General features: G+C 44.9%; 1 pseudogene; it reads right to left on the bottom strand.

Moving 5' to 3' along the window:
- Positions 1 to 6951: 6951 nt before the first annotated feature.
- On the bottom strand, positions 6952 to 10134 carry LOC114690603 (annotated as a pseudogene).
- Between the last annotated feature and the right edge of the window lie 9259 nt (positions 10135 to 19393).

Raw genomic sequence — 19393 nt, 5'->3', positions numbered from 1 at the left:
AGGAAGATTTATGAAATTTTATCCTGTTGGAGATGTGATATACCAATAGGCCAATTTACTCCTTTCTTGAGACATTTTTTTTTTCTGGATGATTTGTCCTTTTTCTTCACATGTCCCATTTGTCCAGTGGTCTTCAGATTCCTTAGTTGGATGCCTTCATTCTCTTGGAAAGGCAAAAGAAAACCCTGCCCAACCATGGCACCACCATGTCCAGCTTGCCATGCATTTTGGCTGTGAAAGGTCAAACAAGGCACATTATGTGATAACTGTGAGGCAAGCTACCATGCTTTGCTGTAACAAATTAACCTAAATGTGTCTGTTACTGATTTAAGAAACAGAGTTTCTTAACTAACTTAGAATTGTTTGTTTTTCCTGTCACGTTTTGCCATGTCATTATTTAAGGAAGCAGATTGTAATCCTTCCTGTTTTCTGTTCAAAGACACTGTAAACATATCAGCAAAAAGGGAACTGTGTCTAAAATGTCTAAAATGAATTTTTAGACACAGTAAATTTCCCTCTTGAGCAGGGAATAGGCCTTGGGGAAAATTGTGTGCATATATAACTATATAATACAGTACAACAGACACAGTTTTAATGGTTTTTGCAGTGACCCACTGCTTTCTGGATGCTAGTTATCAAATATGAATGGTAAAGACAAGTTGGTTTTGGGCATAATAATTTAGTTCCATTTTAAGTGACAAGGCTGTCATATAAGATCTCAGCCATGAAGTTTTTCATTCTGTCTACTAATTCAGGTTATATGTCAATAGTTACTAAGATCAGTACAAATAGTTCCGAAAATAAAAGACCATGAGGGCTGGAGAGATGACTCAGTGGGTAAGAGTACTTGCTGTTCTTCTAGAGGTCCTGAGTTCAATTCCCAGCACCCACACTGAGTGCCCTCCCCCGACTGCTTTAACTCCAGCTCTAGGGGATCCTATACCCTTCTTTGATCTCCAGACATCCACACACATACACATACCCAGACACATTAATAAAAATAAATCTTGCCAGGTGGTGGTAGCTCACACCTTTAATCCCAGCACTCAGGAGGCAGAGGCAGGCAGATCTGTGAGTTCAAGGCTAGCCTGATCTACAAAAAGAGAGTTCCAGGATAGCTAGAACTGTTAACACAGAGAAATCATGTCTCAAAAAAAACTAAATAATAAATCTTTTTTTTTTTAAAGTAAAGGATCTATGAAGCTCTTTTAAGTTCAGAATGTTTTGTTTATTTGGAGACGGAATCTCACTATATTATCCAGGTTGGTCTTGGACTCACTGAGTCTCATCTTCTAAGTAGCTAGGACCGCTGGGATATGTCTCCAATGAGACTCATTTATTACTTTTTAAATGTTCATCGTAAAGGTGGACTTCCTGACTTGATGGATGCATTAACACCCATAGAAGGGTCAACTGAAGGTCAAAAAAGTCAGCTATTTCAAAGCCACTCTTAAAATCAAAGAGTATGTGCTTAATTCCAAGAGCCATCTTTAGCATCATGATTAAAAATTTACACGCAGTGCTTTCCTATAATTAGGCATAACACTTCATTACATTAAAAGCCACCTCCAGCTGCACTAGCCTATAATGGTCTATTTATTCATTCATGTGATAATCATGTATTACCACCTCCTATTTCATAAGCATATAGGAGCTTAATAAAGGCTTTTAAGTATATGAACGCAATTCTCTTACCTCCTTACAGTGCATGTTTTGAAAGTCTAACTCCCATTATTGCCATGCTATACTACCACCTCCACTCCATAAAAGGGAAGGCCATTGCTATGTAAACTACTTATGTCCAAGTGAGTGGCTTTGACAATGATCTTCAAGTTCTGTTCCTCCTTTATAGATAATTTTCAGAGATCCTTCTGGAATACTCAGCCTCCTAAATCTACTTGCCACCTGTTGCTAGCCTTCCTTGTAGTCCTTTGGCTCTAGACAGATCTATTTGCTTCTCATCAACCTTCTTCTTCAGGCGATGGATGAAAGGTGCATCCTGCTCTCTTCATGGCTGCTGTCCCTGGGCACACAGCCAAGCCTGGGAAGGACCTTTAGGTATCCCAGCCTTCCTGGTGAAGGGACTCTGGCTACTGTGCTCATTGGTTCTAAAGTTGAACAGATTAGCAAATTGTCCTTTTAACTATCCCCCTCACCACTCAAGGGAAAAGGTTTTCTCAAGAAGTGAGAAGTCGGGGGAGGGGAGCATGGAGAGATGGCTCAGCAGTTAAGGATACTGGCTGCTCTTCCAGAGGTCCTGAGTTCAATTCCCAGCAACCACATGGTACCTCACAACTATCTATGGTGGGATCAGATACTGTCTTTGGCATAAAGGTATACATGCAGATAGAGCACTCATATACATAAAATAAATAAATCTTTTTAAAAAATGCAAAATACAAAAAAAAGTGAGAAGCAGGGGTTGGAGAGGTGGCTCAACAGTTAAGAGCACTGGCTTCTCTTTCAGAGGTCCTGAGTTCAATTCCCAGCACACACATGATGGCTCACAACTACCTGTAACTCCAGTCCCAAGGGATGCAACAATCTCTTCTGTCTTCTGTGGGCATTTCACACATGTGGGACACAGATATACATACAGACAAAACAAACACAAAATATTTTAAGTGAGAAGCAAGCAGGCTTGCTTACATGCCTGTAATCCCAGCACTTGAGGCAAGGATGTTGAGTTTCAGGTCACTATCACAAATCTGAACCTTTCTTTAGGGAAGCCTACACATGATCCTTCTTTAGCTTTCTCAGAGTATCAAGGTGGGACAAGAAGGAGCTGGAGAGATGATTCAGTAGTTAAGAGTCCTAGGTTCAATTCCCAGTACCCACATGGAAGCTCACAACTGTAACTCCAGTTCTAGGGGATCTGGAACCTTCACACCAATGCACAGTAAATAAAGTTAAATAATTTTTTTAAAAAATGCGGCAAGAAGCCACAAAGTCATGTCCAAAATGATGTTTATATTCTAGGAGTGACCTTTCATAATGGATGGGAAGAGGCTGGCTAACCGTGCTTAAGTCAGGATTCTGCTGGCAGCTGGGTGAATTTGGATGTGTGGCTTAAGCTTTGTGCTCCATCACTGGAACTTTGCAGCCCAGTGACAGGAAAATGAGACTGAAATTAGCGTCTAGTGAATGACACTGGCACCCTCAAGTGACCCAGGCTACAAATCACCCTAGACTCCTGCTCTGCCTTATACCCCACAAAGGATTTATCTACCCAGTCCTGAAGGCTTCACTTCTTGTGTGCCTTCAAACTTTATAACCCTTTTGCTCAATAGATCTGGATATTGACCTCACTGATAATCATCATTCAAATAAGGACCAACCAGTTTCTTTGTATCTGGCCTTTAGTAGAATAGTATTTTTAGGTGTGTTTCTTTTATGATGCATTTGTTTAACTCTGTGAAGCTGTGTTACTTTGTTAAAACACCTGATGGTCTAATAAAGAAGTCAATGGCCAATAGCAAGGCAGGAGAAAGGATGGGAGGGGCTGGCAGGCAGAGAGAAGAGAATATATAGAAGGGGAAAGATGGAGGAAAGAGAGGAGGAAGAGGACTCCAGGGGCCAGCCACCCAGCTACACAACCAAGGAATAAGAGTAAGATTTACAGAAGTAAGAATGGGAAAAGCCCAGAGGCAAAAGACAGATGGAATAAATTAAGGAAAGCTGGCAAAAAAACTAAGCCAAGCTAAGGCTAGGCATCATAAGTAAGAATAAACCTCTGTGTGTGATTTGAGAGCTGGGTGGCGCCCCCCACACACACTAAAAAAAAAAAAGAGTAAAATAACAAAAATAATGTGGCCTTATGACCCCTCCTTTGGTGTTTTTTGAGAGTGGACTTTCTATAATGGTCAAGTTTCACATTCTGGCCCTACCTTCCTGCCCCACCTTTTATTACATTTATTTATTGTGTGTGTGCATGAGTGTATGTATGCACAGCACATACACAGAAGTCAGATGACAACTTGGAGTCTTCTATCATGTGGGTTTTGGAGACAAAACTCAGGTCATTACACTTGGCAGCAAGAACCTTTACCTAGTGAACCATCTTGCCAGCATCTCCTTTCTTGCTTTTAGCTGAACTTCAAATACCTTAGATTAACATACCAGCCACATTTCTACATGCCCTTCTGTATTAATCACTTTTGTGCTCTCTCTCGCTCTCATATATGGATATATACATTTATATGTGTATATATGGCGGATTTATTGGAATGATTTACAGGCTGCAGTCCAGCTAATCTGACAATGGCCAGCTGTGAACAGACAAAGTCCACGGATCTAGTAGTTGCTCAGTCCACAAAGCTGGATGTCTCAGCTGGTCTTCAGTAGATGCTGGAATTTCAAAGAAGTAGGCTTCAGTGCCAGTGAAGGAATGGATGTGCCAGCAAGGCGAGGGCAAGCAAGCAAAGAGCAAAAGCTTCCTTCTTCCATGTCCTTATATAGACTTTGCAGCAGAAGGTGTGGTCCAGATTAAAGGTGTGCCTTCCCACTTCAAGATCCAGATCAAAGATGTGTGTCTTCCTACATCAAAGATCCAGACTAAAAGTGGATTCACCCACTTCAAGCAAAAAAAAAAAAATCTCTCACAGGTATGCCCTGCATTTCTGGATTGTAGTTCTTTCCAGATGTTGTGAAATCAACAACCAATAATAGTCATCGCACCTTCGTTCCACTCATAACCCTTCTCATCTGCATTTCCTGGTCATATGTACTCTGTACTCCTTTGACACTTTCATCCTGAAGAGCCCACGCCTCACTAGTAATCTCCCCCAACTACAACGTCAGCATTCACGCATCCATCAAGTGCTTGACAGGTGTCAGGCTCCATTCAGTGAACACAACACACACAATGCTGATGGTGGACGAAGACCAGGGTGGTAGGAACATGACTGAATTTGGGCTAAGACTTAGAGAGAGGCCTGATGGTGTGCTGAATTGAAGGAAAGAAAAAGTGAGGTGATGAGGATGATGTCACAGTGTCTGAGCCACTGTTGGATGGAGCTTCTGCTGGGTAAGGTGAAGAAGACTTGTAGGGGCAGATTTCGGGGATGATCAGTTCTGTTTCGGCCTTATAACATTGGAGACACATCAAAACTCCCCGAGTATCTTGTTCTTTTAGGGTGTCTTTAAGGTTCCCTCTGTGTTATTCTCACAGCTGTGACGAGGTACCTAACGAAGAAGAGGAAGGGGGTGAGTGAGGCAGGAGGCCAGTCTGGCTTTTATGACTGTGAGTGCTAAGGTTAATGCTGGAATCCAGCAACTGAGGAAGATTATCCCTGGGACTGCTTGAGGATTGTACAATTCTCTCCAACAAACAAAGAAAAGTAATCCCCTATGTCAGCCATGGAAAAAATAAACCTCTTCAGAGAACTGGTCCCTTCCCTTTGCTAATAAAAGGCCATGGGTCTAGTAAGTGGGGCGCTTGAACTGTAGTGGGATACTGAACTGTTGCTCTGCCATCTCATGAAAGTATTCCTAAGAATGCTCTAAGTGCTAACAACTATCTTGGGTAAACTGGTCTCTGGTCATTTAGACTAGCCATCAATTTCTAGAGTAAACCGGTCTCTGGACCAGCCATAAATTCCTATACAATGTGTTCCTGACCTAACGGTTATGAGAACTGCCTGACCATTTAACTGCTATCTTTCTGCTTCTGTAAACAATGCTTGCTTGCTGCAGATGTCCAGAGTTACCTTTCTGTATACAGCACAATTGTGGGGTTTGTCTTCAAAAACTCAAACTGAAGGTCCAGGCAGCTTCCTGCTACTCTGCTTGGGATGGTCCCACCGGCGATAAAGACTCCATATGACTTATTCCGAATTCTCTGGAGTTTTTAATCTTCAGGTACCCCATAACAGAACCACACCACCGCTTGAGCCTGCTCCCAGCCTATGGAGTATATCCTATATTTCCACTCTCTCTTTAAGCACATCTGTATTTTCATTGCGGCTGCTCTGCATCTTGCTCAATTCTTTGAGCCGCCAAGAACCTAGACATTGCATCATGGGATGCCCTGAGACCACTTTAGCTACAGAAGGTTTTTTATTTTGTCTCCTAATTTAAGGGTACGAGGCATCGCGGCAGGGAAGGCATGGTATCAGGGGTGTGGGGCAGTGGATCACATCATATCCATTGTCAGAGAGCGGAGAGCAACTCGGCTCACTTCTTACCTTTGAGTCAGTCTAGGACCCGGGCCCAGAGTCTGGTGATGCCCACATTGAGGGGGAGTCTTCCCGCAAACACTTTCCCCCCCCCAAGACGGTTTCTTTGTGTATCCTTGGCTGTACTGGAGCTTACTCTATAGACCAGGCTGACCTCGAACTTAGAGCTCTCCTGCTTCTCCCTCCCAAGTGCTGGGATTAAAGGTGTGCACCACCACTGCCCAGCTCCTAGAAACACTCTTACATACACACCCAGCAGTGTATTTTCATGGCGATTCTAAACCTCAGCAAGTATGGTAGTTTACACCTTTAATCTCCACATTCGAGAGGTAGAGGCAGGAGAATCTCTGTGTTGGAGGCCAGCCTGGTGGTCTACAGAGTGAGTTCCAGGACAACCAGGGTGACATAGTGAAACCCTTTCTTAAACAAACAAACAAAAAAATCCCAACAAGTTGACAGTGAAGATTAACCATTACACCCCAGAATTCAGTTTTTATGCTTTCAAAGCTCTTAACAGAAATCAGGTTATTATTTTTATGCATTTTCTATGTCAGAAGTCCCAGGAGGACATTGAGAAGACCACGGAGGGGTGTCATGCTAGAATAGAAGACTGCAGAGCTGAAGAAGAGGCTGTTCAGAGTGCGGCCTTGGTCCACACGGGCAGCCAGCCCTCCAGTACACCGCCTTCCCGTTTCCCTTCGGCATGGTTACAGTGATGCCAATAGAAGTACCAGCGACATCCGCTAACCAGCTTTAATCTGTGGGATCTACTTGCTCACAGACAGCTCCTCTTTTTTTCTTGAACTTTATTGCAATCCTCGATCACTGTCCGCTTGGACTGCTTCAGGTCCTCCTGATTCTCCTTCATTCTCAAAGCGTGCCGTGGCAAGCTTCTCCTCCTTCACAGTCATCAGTGTTCTGAGTGAGTTTTCTTCAGTCTTCCGTTTCCTTCGTTCTGTGAACCACTTTCAATCTGGTCCTCCGAGTTCAGGCTCTCCTATGGTGATGTTTTATTTGTATTAAAATGTTATTTGTATGTTAATAAATAAAGTTGCCCGGGGGTCAGAGCTATTAGCAAGCCATAGGAAAACAGGGCAGTGGTGGTGTACACTTGTAATCCCAGCACTTGGTAGGCAGAGCTAGGTAAGTCTCCGTGTGTTCAGGGATACAGCCAGTATTGGATACACATGCCTTTAATCTCCATACCAACCATAGAAGACCTGGAGGTCTATACAGACAGGACGTGACGAGGTGGTCATGTGGTTGGGTTTACAACCAATGAGAAGGCAGAACAGAAACACTATAAAAGGACAGACACACAGGAAGCAGCTCTGGTTCAGAGAGGTAGGACCACCGCAGGAGGAAGGGTGAGGTTTTAGTTCTTAGCTCTGACCTCTTGGCTTTCTTCTTTGCATTGGTTCTGTGTTTCTTATTTAATAAGATGGTTGGTTACATCTACATATGGCGCCCAACGTGTTGGCAAGAATTTCTACCTAAAACCTGAGAAAAGATTCTAAAACAGAGCTGAAAACAGCTTCCTAATTCTCTCTCAAATGAGCAGCAGCTGCCGGTTTGAGCTACTGGTGCATTCTTAGTGTGTGCGCTCGACCTGCAGTATGGTGGGAATAAGCTGCGTGGTGGATTTAGCCTTTGCTAGTACAAAACAAAAAAGAGGTTTCTGGCCTACACGCTGCTTGGATAAAAGTATAGACCCACGATAGCTCCCAGAGCTGGCGGTAAACTACCACCATGTTGGGAAGCTGAGGTGGGCAGAGCCAGCAGCCATAGCACCATTTCAGTCACAAATGCTACAGTTTAAAGCAATAGATTCACAATAAGACAGATTCAGGTGGAACAAGACTTTAAATGCTTTACAATGTGTGTAAAAATGTACATAGGCTTGGAAGAGAGAGGAAAAGGAACATAGACAGTTATATAAAGAAATAGAAAGTTTTTAAAAAATAAAGTCTTTAAAGAGAAAGTAAAAGTAATATAAAAAATAAGCCATGTAAAGATAGATATCACACAGAGAGTCTGGATTATATTGTCTTTGGGATTTTTAACTGCAGAAAGACATTTGATTGTAAAGACTGCTCAGTTAAATAAATGTGTATATTTTAAAGGTATTTCAATTTCGAAATTTATGTCTAAGGATGTGTTGCTTTGGAAAGGAGACTCTGCTTTTGTTCCCACAGAAAGCCAGAGGCTATGGATTTGTTCCAGATTAAGATACATCAGGTTTGACCAGCCAAGACCCCCTGAAAGGTCTCCGATGACACCATGGCCCAGATGATCCAACATCCAGAATGGTTATGAAAGCAACTGACTCAGACAATACAGCCTCATGGACTATTCCATAATCCTAAAATTTTCTTTGTATCCCCATAAGATACAGCACCCCCCTCCAGCAGGAAGTAGTAAGAGAAGCTACGCCCAAATTCCCAAATTAATGTAATTTTACTTTGTTAAGGTTAAAACCTTCCTTTTTGAAAAAGAAGGGGGGGGGATGTGCTGTGGGATGTTCTGTATGTCCTGTGGGAGCCCATTCTCGGGTTCCTTGTGGCTTTACCCAGCAGGTCTGCATAGAGGATGATTAGGACCACGGGCCTGAGTGAAGGTGTCTGAGATGGTCTGCACTTGGCTGTGCTGGGGGATGGTCTGTATGTCAAGTTGCTCTGATTGGTCAATAAATAAAACACTGATTGGCCTGTGGCTAGGCAGAAAGTATAGGCGGGACTAACAGAGAGGAGAAAAAGAACAGGAAGGCAGAAGGAGTCACTGCCAGCCACCGCCATGACAAGCAGCATGAAAAGATGCTTGTAAGCCATGAGCCACGTGGCAAGGTATAGATTTATGGAAATGGATTAATTTAAGCTATAAGAACAGTTAGCAAGAAGCCTGCCACAGCCATACAGTTTGTAAGCAATATAAGTCTCTGTGTTTACTTGGTTGGGTCTGAGCTGCTGTGGGACTGGTGGGTGACAAAGATTTGTCCTGCTGTGGGCCAGGCAGGAAAACTCTAGCAACACTCTCCTTCAAGATGCCCCTTAGTTTCTCCCTGTGATCGGCAAGGTCCTGGATTTTCTTTTGATACATCTGCACCTCCAGCTGACGGGGAGGCAAGTCATCCAGAGTCTCTATAGAGTTCATACTTCTCCAGCACTTCTTGCTGGGAACTCTGGAGCTTCTGGACAGGGTCTTTTACCTTCTCGGGTGAGTTCACAACTTTGCTTTTCAAGCAGTCTTGAATTTCTTTCAAAGAAACCACTAACAACTTGAGTTCATTCAAATGCTTGTTTTCTCCTGAAATAATCTGGTTTCTTTTGAACAATCCCCTCCTGCAGCACTGCCGTTTTCTGCCTAAACTCCTGGTTCAGCAAGCGCTGCAGCTCCTGAACATCATCCAGAAGCTGCCGGGACTCTTCCTGCTCTGCAGCTGGAACTGACTCCAGCGTCTTCAGTTTCATTAATGCTTCCTGGTGCCCACGGTTTAACTGCTGCATTTTGTCCATAGAGGACTTATTTTTGCAAAAGAAATTCTTCATACGTCTCCTGGCATGCTTCTCTAAAGTGAATAAAGTTGGTAATGCCACTCAAAAACCGAACTGTCTGTTTGGCTTTTGGATACAGAATATCAGAGATCTCAAAGTCATTCACTCGGCAGACGGGCATGAAGGAGTCCAGATGAAAGAATAAATTGTTGATTGGTAAAAAGCCCTGCAGTATATGTGGATACATGACTTCTACGTTCACTGGCATCATGTAGAAGTGTTCCAGCTGGACCCCATACAGTAATTTGTAAGACTCTTGTGTAGATCATGTACAATACCTCAGGCTTTGGGTTTGGATAGAGATCGTCCTTAGAGAGGTTTTTGTCCTTGGCTCCCATTAGTAATGCATTGAGAATATAACCCCCAATCTTGGTTACATTGTATCTAAGGAACGACAAAGTCTCCATTCTGGGAGTCTCCTCCGCAAACTCATGTAAGGCTGGCAAGGTCCTTCTGAGGTCCCAGTGGCTCCAGAAGAGCGAAGACAAGCGAAGCAACCAACCAATAACTACCAATCATGGTCACTTTGCAAACCAGCCACGAATACACCTCTTTTAATATAGGTGTTTTAGGTTAGATATTGATTCAGACTGGAAATCAAGCCAAAGACTTCTGTCTTGGCTGAGGGAAAAAAATTGAAATGGAACTTGGCTTTCTGGCATAAACAGCTAGAAAACTGGACACATACAGGAAGCAACTGTATCCCAACAAGGACCCCATAGTTAGTGCCAAGTGTGGTCCCTGAGATGGAACCAGTAAGATAAACCCTACGATCTCCCCAGCCTTTGCCTGAGGGCAGATTTTGAAGTGCTAAGGTGAGGGGCAGGAGCAAATGCACAACCCAAAGAGCTGAAGACACAAAGACCAGAGGGCCTTGAGGCGAATGGCAATTTATAGGGCAGAGGATCGAAGAGGGAAATATTAACCCGGACATGCGTGGGAAGAAACTCTCCACGCATAGCAAAGAACAGCTGGTGTCAGACATGAGTTCTTTCTCTGCAGAGTGTGCATGCTCACACACTGGGGGGAGGGGGAGAGGGAGGAAGGGAGAGAGAGAAATTTAATTAACACTTAGAATTAGTTTGGAGGAAGGACTCCACAGAGCTGAAAATCAAGAGCTCTGAAATGGGATTGCAGTTGGGCTGGTAGTGGTGTTTCTGGAGAAGGGGACCCCTCCCTGGCACTGCATTTCATAGCAGTAGCAAAGTTAATTATGAAGTAGCAACGAAATCTTATGGTTGGAGGTCATCGCAGCATAAGGAACCGGATGAAAGGGTTGCAGCCTTAGGAAGATTGAGAACCACTGCTATAGAAGGCTTTAAGCAGGGCTGTGATCAGATCAGATCCCTCTGGTTTCTCTTAAGAGAATGGATGAGAGTGAGGAGGGATTCTGAGGCCTGTCAACTGACACAGTAGAACAGCTTGGAATGCTGGGAAACCATGAAGAGGACTGACCCAAAGAGGAATAGCCTGGAAAGTTAGGGGGGCTGTCTTAGGGTTTCTATTGCTGTGAAGAGACACCATGTCCACGGCAACTCTTATAAAGAAAACATTGAATTGGGGTGGCTGGCTTACAGTTTCAGAGATTCAGTCCATTATCATCATGGAGGGGAGCATGGTGGCGTGCAGGCAGACACGGTGCTGGATCTGAGAGTCCTTATATCTTGATAGGCAGGCAACAGGAAGTCAACTGAGACACTGGGCAGTATCCTGAGCATAGGAACCTCAAAGCCCTCCCCCACAGTGACACACTCCCTTCAACAAGGCCACACTCACTCCAACAAAGCCACACCTAACCGTGCCAGTTCCTATGAGATTATGGGGCCAATTACATTTAAACTACCACAGGTGTGGACTGGGGATGCGGCTTAGTTGGTAGAATGCTTGCCTAGCATGCACTATGTCCAGCACCACATAAAAACTGGGCATGGTGGCGCAGGCCTGTAACCCCAGTACTCGGGAGGTGGAGGCAGGGGGATCAGAAATTCAAAGTCATCCTCAGATAATGAGTCTGAGGCTAGCTTAGGCCACAAGAGACCCCGTTTCAAGTAAATATGTGACCAGCAAGATGGCTCAGTAAGTAAAGGGACTTGCTACCAAGTCTGAGGACTTGAGTTCAATCCCGGGGGGACACACCATGGAAGGAAGGAACAGACTGCCACAATTTGTCATTTGACTGCACACATATGACATTTGCCCAAACGCATGTACTTGGCTGGATAGGGTGGCTCACACTTTTAATTCCAGCAGAATTATAGGAAGGCAGAGGCAGGCGGATCTCTGTGAGTTCGAGGCCAGCCTGGTCTACAAATAGAGTTCCAGGATGGGCAGGGCTACACAGAGAAACCTTATCTCAACCCTGTCCCCCTTGAAATGCATACATACTCATGCACACAAAATAAAGTGAAAACATTCTAAAGAAAATAGCTAAGAATCTAGGGAGAGGTCTTCGTGTGAGGACCCGAGTTTGATCCCCAGCACCTGTGACGAAAGCCTGGTGTGGAGCTGTGTGCTCGCAATGCCCGTCATGGGGAGGGCAGTCGGAAGGCTCTCTGGGCTCTGCCTAGTGCCAGTGAGAACCCTGTCTCAAAGAACAAGGCAGATGACCCTTGAAGAACCAAACCTGAGGCATCCACGTGCATCCTCACACGTGTTCATTGCACATACAAACATGTACACGTACCCTTTATACTCACCTTCATGTGTACACACACAAGAACATTTTAAAGATAAGAGATAAATCGGATGAGTCATTGAAGCAAGTCACACTGGTTGCTTCTCTAGACAGGCATTCTAACGCCAAGTCATAAATCATGGACTTATGGGGAGGGATAATAAATCACATCACTTCAAATTAAAAGGTATTTATGCATTCATTCAATTTTGAGTCAGGGTCTTGCTATATTTCCTAGGCTGGCCTTAGAACTCCTTTGGTCAATGATCCCTCTGTCTTATCCTCTTGAGTAGCCAAGACCACAAGCAAGGTACCTGTGATGAGTCCTGTCAACTTGACAAGGCTGCATATTGGAACCCTGCTCCCCCAACAAAACAAAACAAAATAATCCAATCTCCACTTTATGCATTTCTTCAAACTTTATTATATTTTGGGGTTGTTTTTTGTTTTGAGACAAGAGTTTCTCTGTGTAACAGCCCTGGTTGTCCTGAAACTAGCTCTGTAGATCAGACTGGCCTCGAACTCACAGAGATCCTCCTGCCTCTGTCTCCCAAGTGCTGGGATTAAAGGTGTGTGGGCTGAGTGAGGGATTGTCTAGATTAGTTTGGCCTGCAGGAATATCTGTAGGGGCTTGTCTTGATTCTATGAATTGATGGGAAAGACCCAATCCTCTGTGGGTGGCGCTATCCCTAGGATTGAGTCCTGACTGAATTAGAGTGGAGAATTTATCAAGTTGATGTGTTTAATTACCAATTAAAAAATTAGAGTCATACCCTAAGATGACTGTGGGTTAAAAGTTTTGGGTTTTGCCCAATCACTGGGCAAGCTTTAGTGAAACATTTCACTATTAGGATAAGAATTTTTACCGTATCAAACTGATGAAAGAATATGCTGGCTGTACTTTCAGGAGAGGAGTCTAAATCTTTTTAGATTATGGATTAGCCTATAGAAAAATGTCTGCCATAAATCAAACAGTGAAGGGGAAGATTAATAGGAATCTCACACAACTTAAGTAAAACATAGCTCTCTGAACAGATGAAGATAGGTTTCTAATGTATCCCAGAATCTAATCAATATTTATATGTATAATTCAGTTATTATAAGGCAAGGCAAGGCAAGGCAAGGCAAAAGGCAAGGCAAGACAAGACAAGGCAAAAGGCAAGGCAAGGCAAAAGGCAAGGCAAGGCAAGGCAAAAGGCAAGGCAAGGCAAAAGGCAAGGCAAGGCAAGGCAAGGCAAAAGACAAGGCAAGGCAAAAGACAAGGCAAGGCAAAAGACAAGGCAAGGCAAAAGACAAGGCAAGGCAAGGCAAGGCAAAAGACAAGGCAAGGCAAGGCAAAAGACAAGGCAAGACAAGGCAAGGCAAAAGACAAGGCAAGGCAAAAGACAAGGCAAGGCAAAAGACAAGGCAAGGCAAAAGACAAGGCAAGGCAAAAGACAAGGCAAGGCAAAAGATAAGGCAAGACAAGGCAAAAGGCAAGGCAAGGCAAGGCAAGGCAAGGCAAAAGGCAAGGCAAGGCAAAAGACAAGGCAAGGCAAGGCAAGGCAAGGCAAGGCAAGGCAAAAGACAAGGCAAGGCAAAAGACAAGGCAAGGCAAAAGACAAGGCAAGGCGCAAGGCAAGGCAAGGCAATTCTGAAAAATGGATGGCAGACAAACACTGAAGTTCTTCATTGTGTCTGTTCCCCTCCAACAGGAGAAAGGCCCCTGAGCAAGCAGCCTAAAAGATCTCAGAAACAATTTAAGAGTTCCATCTTGCTAATGTATGCTGTCCATGTCCTCCATATTTTCCAGGCATTTCCAGAGCCATGGGGGAAACCATCTCTAGCTTTTTTGGGTGACTTTGGCTCTCCACAGAGTAAAATCCACAGGAACAATTTCAGATCTTCCAATCAAAATCACTCCTTCATTCACACAGTGGAGATCAGTGGACTTAGATGTTTCAAATATTCATCATGACTACTTGATTTTTTAGTTTGACTTCGATCTCCGACTTAGTTGTTGGAATCAGCTCTGTTCTCTTCTTGCTGGATGTGATCTTCAAGTTAATTACCACCTTCTCTCCATGCTGGAAGCTTCCGGCCTGTTCTAACTAACGGCCTTGCTTGAACTGCTTTGGCAGGAACTGGACCAACAGCCCTTGAGAGCTCGCTGACTCTGAGTGGGGCACGATTGACTGTCCAGTTCCAATTGCAGGTTGGGTGTCACTTGACCCAGTGGTACTGGTGGTACTGGTGGTACTGGTCATCGAGGTGAGCTTGAAGCGTGGCCATGGGACCCTGGAGAGGCGGATGCTGTGCACCCCACTGGCAGCCGCACTCAGGCCCATCCCGCTGTGGCCAGTGGGGATGACGCTCCCGGAGAGCTGGCAGAAGACTCGGCCCAGGGTCCGAGGATTTCCGGGATCATTTTTTTTCAAATATTTATTTATTTATTTATTTATTTATTTATTTATTATGTATACAGTATTCTGTCTACATAAATGCTTACAGGCCAGAAGAGGACACTGGATCGAATTATGGATGGTTGTGAGCCACCATGTGGATGCTGGGAACTGAGCCAGGGCCAGGCCAGCTGTCTATTGTGGGGGTATCTTTGTGGATTTCTGTGGGCCTCTCTAACAGTTTGTTTCTTCCTTCTCTCTCTCTCTCTCTCTCTCTCTCTCTCTCTCTCTCTCTCTCTTTGCTTTTTCGAGACAGGGTTTCTCTGTGTAGCTTTGTGCCTTTCCTGGAACTCGCTTTGGAGACCAGGCTGGCCTCAAACTCACAGAGATCTGCCTGCTTCTGCCTCCCGAGTGCTGGGATTAAAGGCATGTGCCACCACCGCCTGGCTCTTCCTTTTCTCATGTGGTCTTCATTTACCATGGTCTCCTATTCCTTGTTCTCCTTCTCTGTTCTTGATCCAGCTGGGATCAAGGCCAGGGCCAGGCCAGTGCTTGTAATCCCAGTACTTGGTAGGTAGAGCTAGGTAAGTCTCTGTGTGTTCAGGGATACAGCCAGTATTGGATACACATGCCTTTAATCTCAATACCAATCAATAGAAAACCTGGAGGTCTGTACAGACAGGCCATGACGAGGCGGTTATGTGGTTGGGTTTACAACCAATGAGAAGGCAGAACAGAAACACTATAAAAAGACAGACACACAGGAATTAGCTCTGGTTCGGAGAGGTAGGACCACCGCAGGAGGAAGGGTGAGGTTTTATCTCTTAGCTCTGATCCCTTGGCTTTCTTCTTTGCATTGGTTCTGTGTTTCTTATTTAATAAGATGGTTGGTTACATCTACATTTGGCGCCCAACGTGGGGCTTGAACCCACGACCCTGAGATTAAGAGTCTCAAGCCAGGGCCAGAAAGAAAAGAAAAGAAAGAAAGGAAAAGAAAAGAAAGAAAGAAAGAGAAAAGAAAAGAAAAAAGAAAAGGGAAAGAAAGAAAGAAAAAGAAAAGAAAGAGGAAGAAAAAGAAAAGAAGAAAGAAAAGAAAAAAGAAAAGAAAGAAAGAGAAAAGAAAGAAAGAAAGAAAGAAAAAGAAAAGAAAAGGAAAGGAAAGGAAAAAGAAAGAGAAAGAAAAGAAAGAAAGAAAAAGAAAGAAAAGGGGCTGGAGAGATGGCTTAGAGGTTAAATCACCGACTGCTCTTCCAGAGGTCCTGAGTTCAATTCCCAGCAACCACATGGTGGCTCACAACCATCTGTAACGAGATCTGGCGCCCTCTTCTGTATATATAATAAATAAATAAATCTTAAAAAAAAAAAAGCCCCTCCTCTTCTGTCTGTGACTCCTTCAGCTACTGCTCCAGAGCCTTCCCTGCCCGCCCGCCTGCCAGCCACCATGCTTCCCTCCGTGGTGATCATGGACTAACCCTCTGAGACTGATACATCTGGAATGAACAGAAAGGCTTGGAGCATTGAGATGCCATGAGAGTTCTCTGACCTTGGAGTTCAGGTCTTAATTGAAGTCTTCTTTCCCATGACTCTTACTAGATAACTGGCAGAGCTTGCCCTCCACGAATAATATTCTGGAGAGCCTGAAACAGCTGGTATCACCATGGGGGGAAAAAGGCAACCCTTTGCATCCCTTGAACCGAGTTCTTCATGTAGAGCCCTTATCCATGGACAAGACAAGAACCATCCACATCCTGCTCTGCATTGGCTAACCAGAGAGCTTGACTACCACTGAAGGTATCCATAGATTTCAATTGTGGTTGCAGTCAAAACATCTAGCAGCAGGAGGGGCATGCCTCTGTTGGAAGCATTTCCCGATGCCAGAGGAAACCCCAGCCCAATCCGACGCAGGTTACCCACTGCACCAACACTGAACGGCTGGACCAAGCTCTGTCCTGTCGTTTTTATTTCCATTCTTCTTGGACTTTTCAGTTATTTTACCTGAATATTAGTCTTTATTCTCCATGTAATGTTTAACACATTTCTAAGTAACATCATAATAAACATTTTAAAACTTAAAAAAAAAAAAAAATTTTTTTTTTTTTTGGCCAGGCCAATGCAGGTAGAGGGGAGATAGGTATGGAGCACAGTTTGTATCCCAGCAAGGATGGTAAGGGCTGCCTGTTTGAGGATAGCCTGGGCTACAGAATGAGTTAGTTGGAAGCCATCCTGGACCATGTAACAACAACAAACAAAAAAAGAGGGAAATTCAGGACTCTCTCTCTTCTCTTTTTAGACTCAGCCAGTTAGAGGCACCACTGGAAGCAGTTAGAGTCAATTAGGAGTGAGTGGGAGGACTGGAAGGGGGTCTGGCGCTGACAGGATCAGAGCGATACTCCGCCTCCAACATCCCCGTGTGCAGTGTCCTTGATGACCCCAGTAGTCTGTATCTTTGTTTCTGTTTTTGCCTCTTCTGATACTTCTGTCTTTCTAGCAATTCTGTGTATTACTCAATGTCTTTCCAGGATAGCCTGGGCCTGGTGCCAGCCACGAAGTTCCTGATCCTGTTACCAGTCCGTGGCTACAGGGAGGGATCCCCTTTACAGCAAAACATTTGCGGTTTCAGGACATGGGAGGCTGATGAGCAAGCTCTCGCTTGTTAGAGCAGGGTTTCATCCTGCCAGGGACACCCTGCCATGACCAACCCAAATCCGCTGAAGAAGGGGCCCCTTTTAGCTTCTAGGAAGAGTGTGGCAAGAGCTTGGTAGCATTGTCCACTGGCCTAACTCCATGTCAAGGGGTTCCATCACCTCAAGGACCACGCTGAGGTTCCTGTTTCCATCACTGCCAGGACCCAACACCTCTGCTGGGGCCCTGCTTACCTTCACCTAGTCTAGCCTGTGCTGTGTGTTGAAAATGTAAGACTCGGAGCTGGAGAGAAGGCCCAGCAGATTAGAGCACTTGCTGTTCTTGCAGAGGACAGGAGTTCAACCCTCAGCACCCACACTGGGGTAACTCATGAGCACTCTTAATCCAGCTTTAGGGGATCCAGGACCCTCTTCCAGCCTCCACAGGCACCTGCCAGCACTTGTACACACGTGCACGCAGACACATAAAATCATATGCACATATCCATAAAATCATTAAAGAAAAAAAAACAAAGAAAGTGCAAGACTTCCTCAGCCTAGGAAGGAGGTGCCTCCCCCCTCTCACTCTGGCAGTGATAAGGCCAAATGTCATTTATAGAAAGGGGCATTTTTTTTTTCTTAGTCATCTGCCCAAGGACATCCTGAATTGTGGCACCGTCTCAGTCATCTGTGCCTGGGGAAGGCTGAGAATCTTTGCAATGCGGTATCTCCCAGTATCCCTGGAATATGGATTTTTCTGAGCTCTGTTTCGGACCTTCCTGGCTTGTAGATCCTGGCTTGTTCCTGTGGGTAGGCGAGTTTCCGTACCAAAGGGCAGTTAGGGGGCCGGTGGTTACCAGGGCTTGTTGCTCTCCCAGAGGGACCTGGGTTCAGTTCCCAGCACTCACTTTGGGTGTCTCACAATTGCTTGTAACTCCAGCTTCGGGGTATCTGATGCACTCTTGTGGCCTCCAAGGGCATGTGTGTACAACACACACACACACACACACACACACACACACACACACACTCCTCTTTAAAGAAAAGATCTTGTACCCACCTTCCTTCTCTTGTCTCTTGCCAACTGTGCCCCTCTCCTTAGTCCCCCGAAGCTGTGATGGACTGGATTTCAGATGTTTCTAGCTCTCTCCTTTTTCCGCAGCTCCTATCCGCGGCTCTGAACTGTGACCACCCCCCACTCCTCATCTGTATTTAGCCAAGCAGAAGTTATGAACCAGAAACTACTTTCTCTTGATTCCTTGGGGTCATAAAACACAACCAGCTTTAGCTAATCAAACTAAAGGAGGGGTTTCTGAGCAGCAGCGATCAGGTAGCTCCAAGCCAGCAGGAGGCTGGAAAGCCAGGCTGGAAATGGGACGGGTGCCAACAGAAACTGGTCAGCTATTTTTTCTGGAGCTAAGGAGGGGATGGGGGTGCCCCAAGCCCTCATTTCTGATGATATATGGCTGTCTGTGATTCAGTCTCAGAGGGCTAGTGGCTCACGTAGTAGAACACTTTGTCCCAAGATGCATGAGGTTTTAGATGGAAGATCCATTCTCTTGGTACAGGGTGGGGGTGGGGGAGGGGGAGACGGAGCATGTGTCCCTGAGTTTGGGTCCCCTGCACTCATATAAAAAGCTGAGCACTGCTGTGCAGCAGAGAGCGGGTAGAGACACGAGAGTCCCCGGAGCTCTCGGACCAGCCAGTCCAGCTGAACTGATGAGAGACCCCATCTTAAAATACAAGGTGGGGAGCTATTGAGGAAGACACCACATGTGTCTACAGACATCTGAACATACATGCACATAGACGAACAAACGTGCACATAGCATGCAGACATTCAATCTCAGAGCTTTTGTGAGTATCCCTGCTAGATCATCTGCCCACCTCTTGGCTACGGTAAAAAGTTTCCTGATTTACTGTCCCACCGAAATATAAGGGGTAAAGATGAATTCTAAAACTAAAAGGTAGGGGTGCTGTTTTGTCCAAG

The sequence above is a fragment of the Peromyscus leucopus genome, chromosome 15 (assembly GCF_004664715.2).
Source record: "Peromyscus leucopus breed LL Stock chromosome 15, UCI_PerLeu_2.1, whole genome shotgun sequence".
NCBI lineage: Eukaryota > Metazoa > Chordata > Mammalia > Rodentia > Cricetidae > Peromyscus > Peromyscus leucopus.
This window is presented reverse-complemented; position numbering and strand designations above follow the sequence as displayed.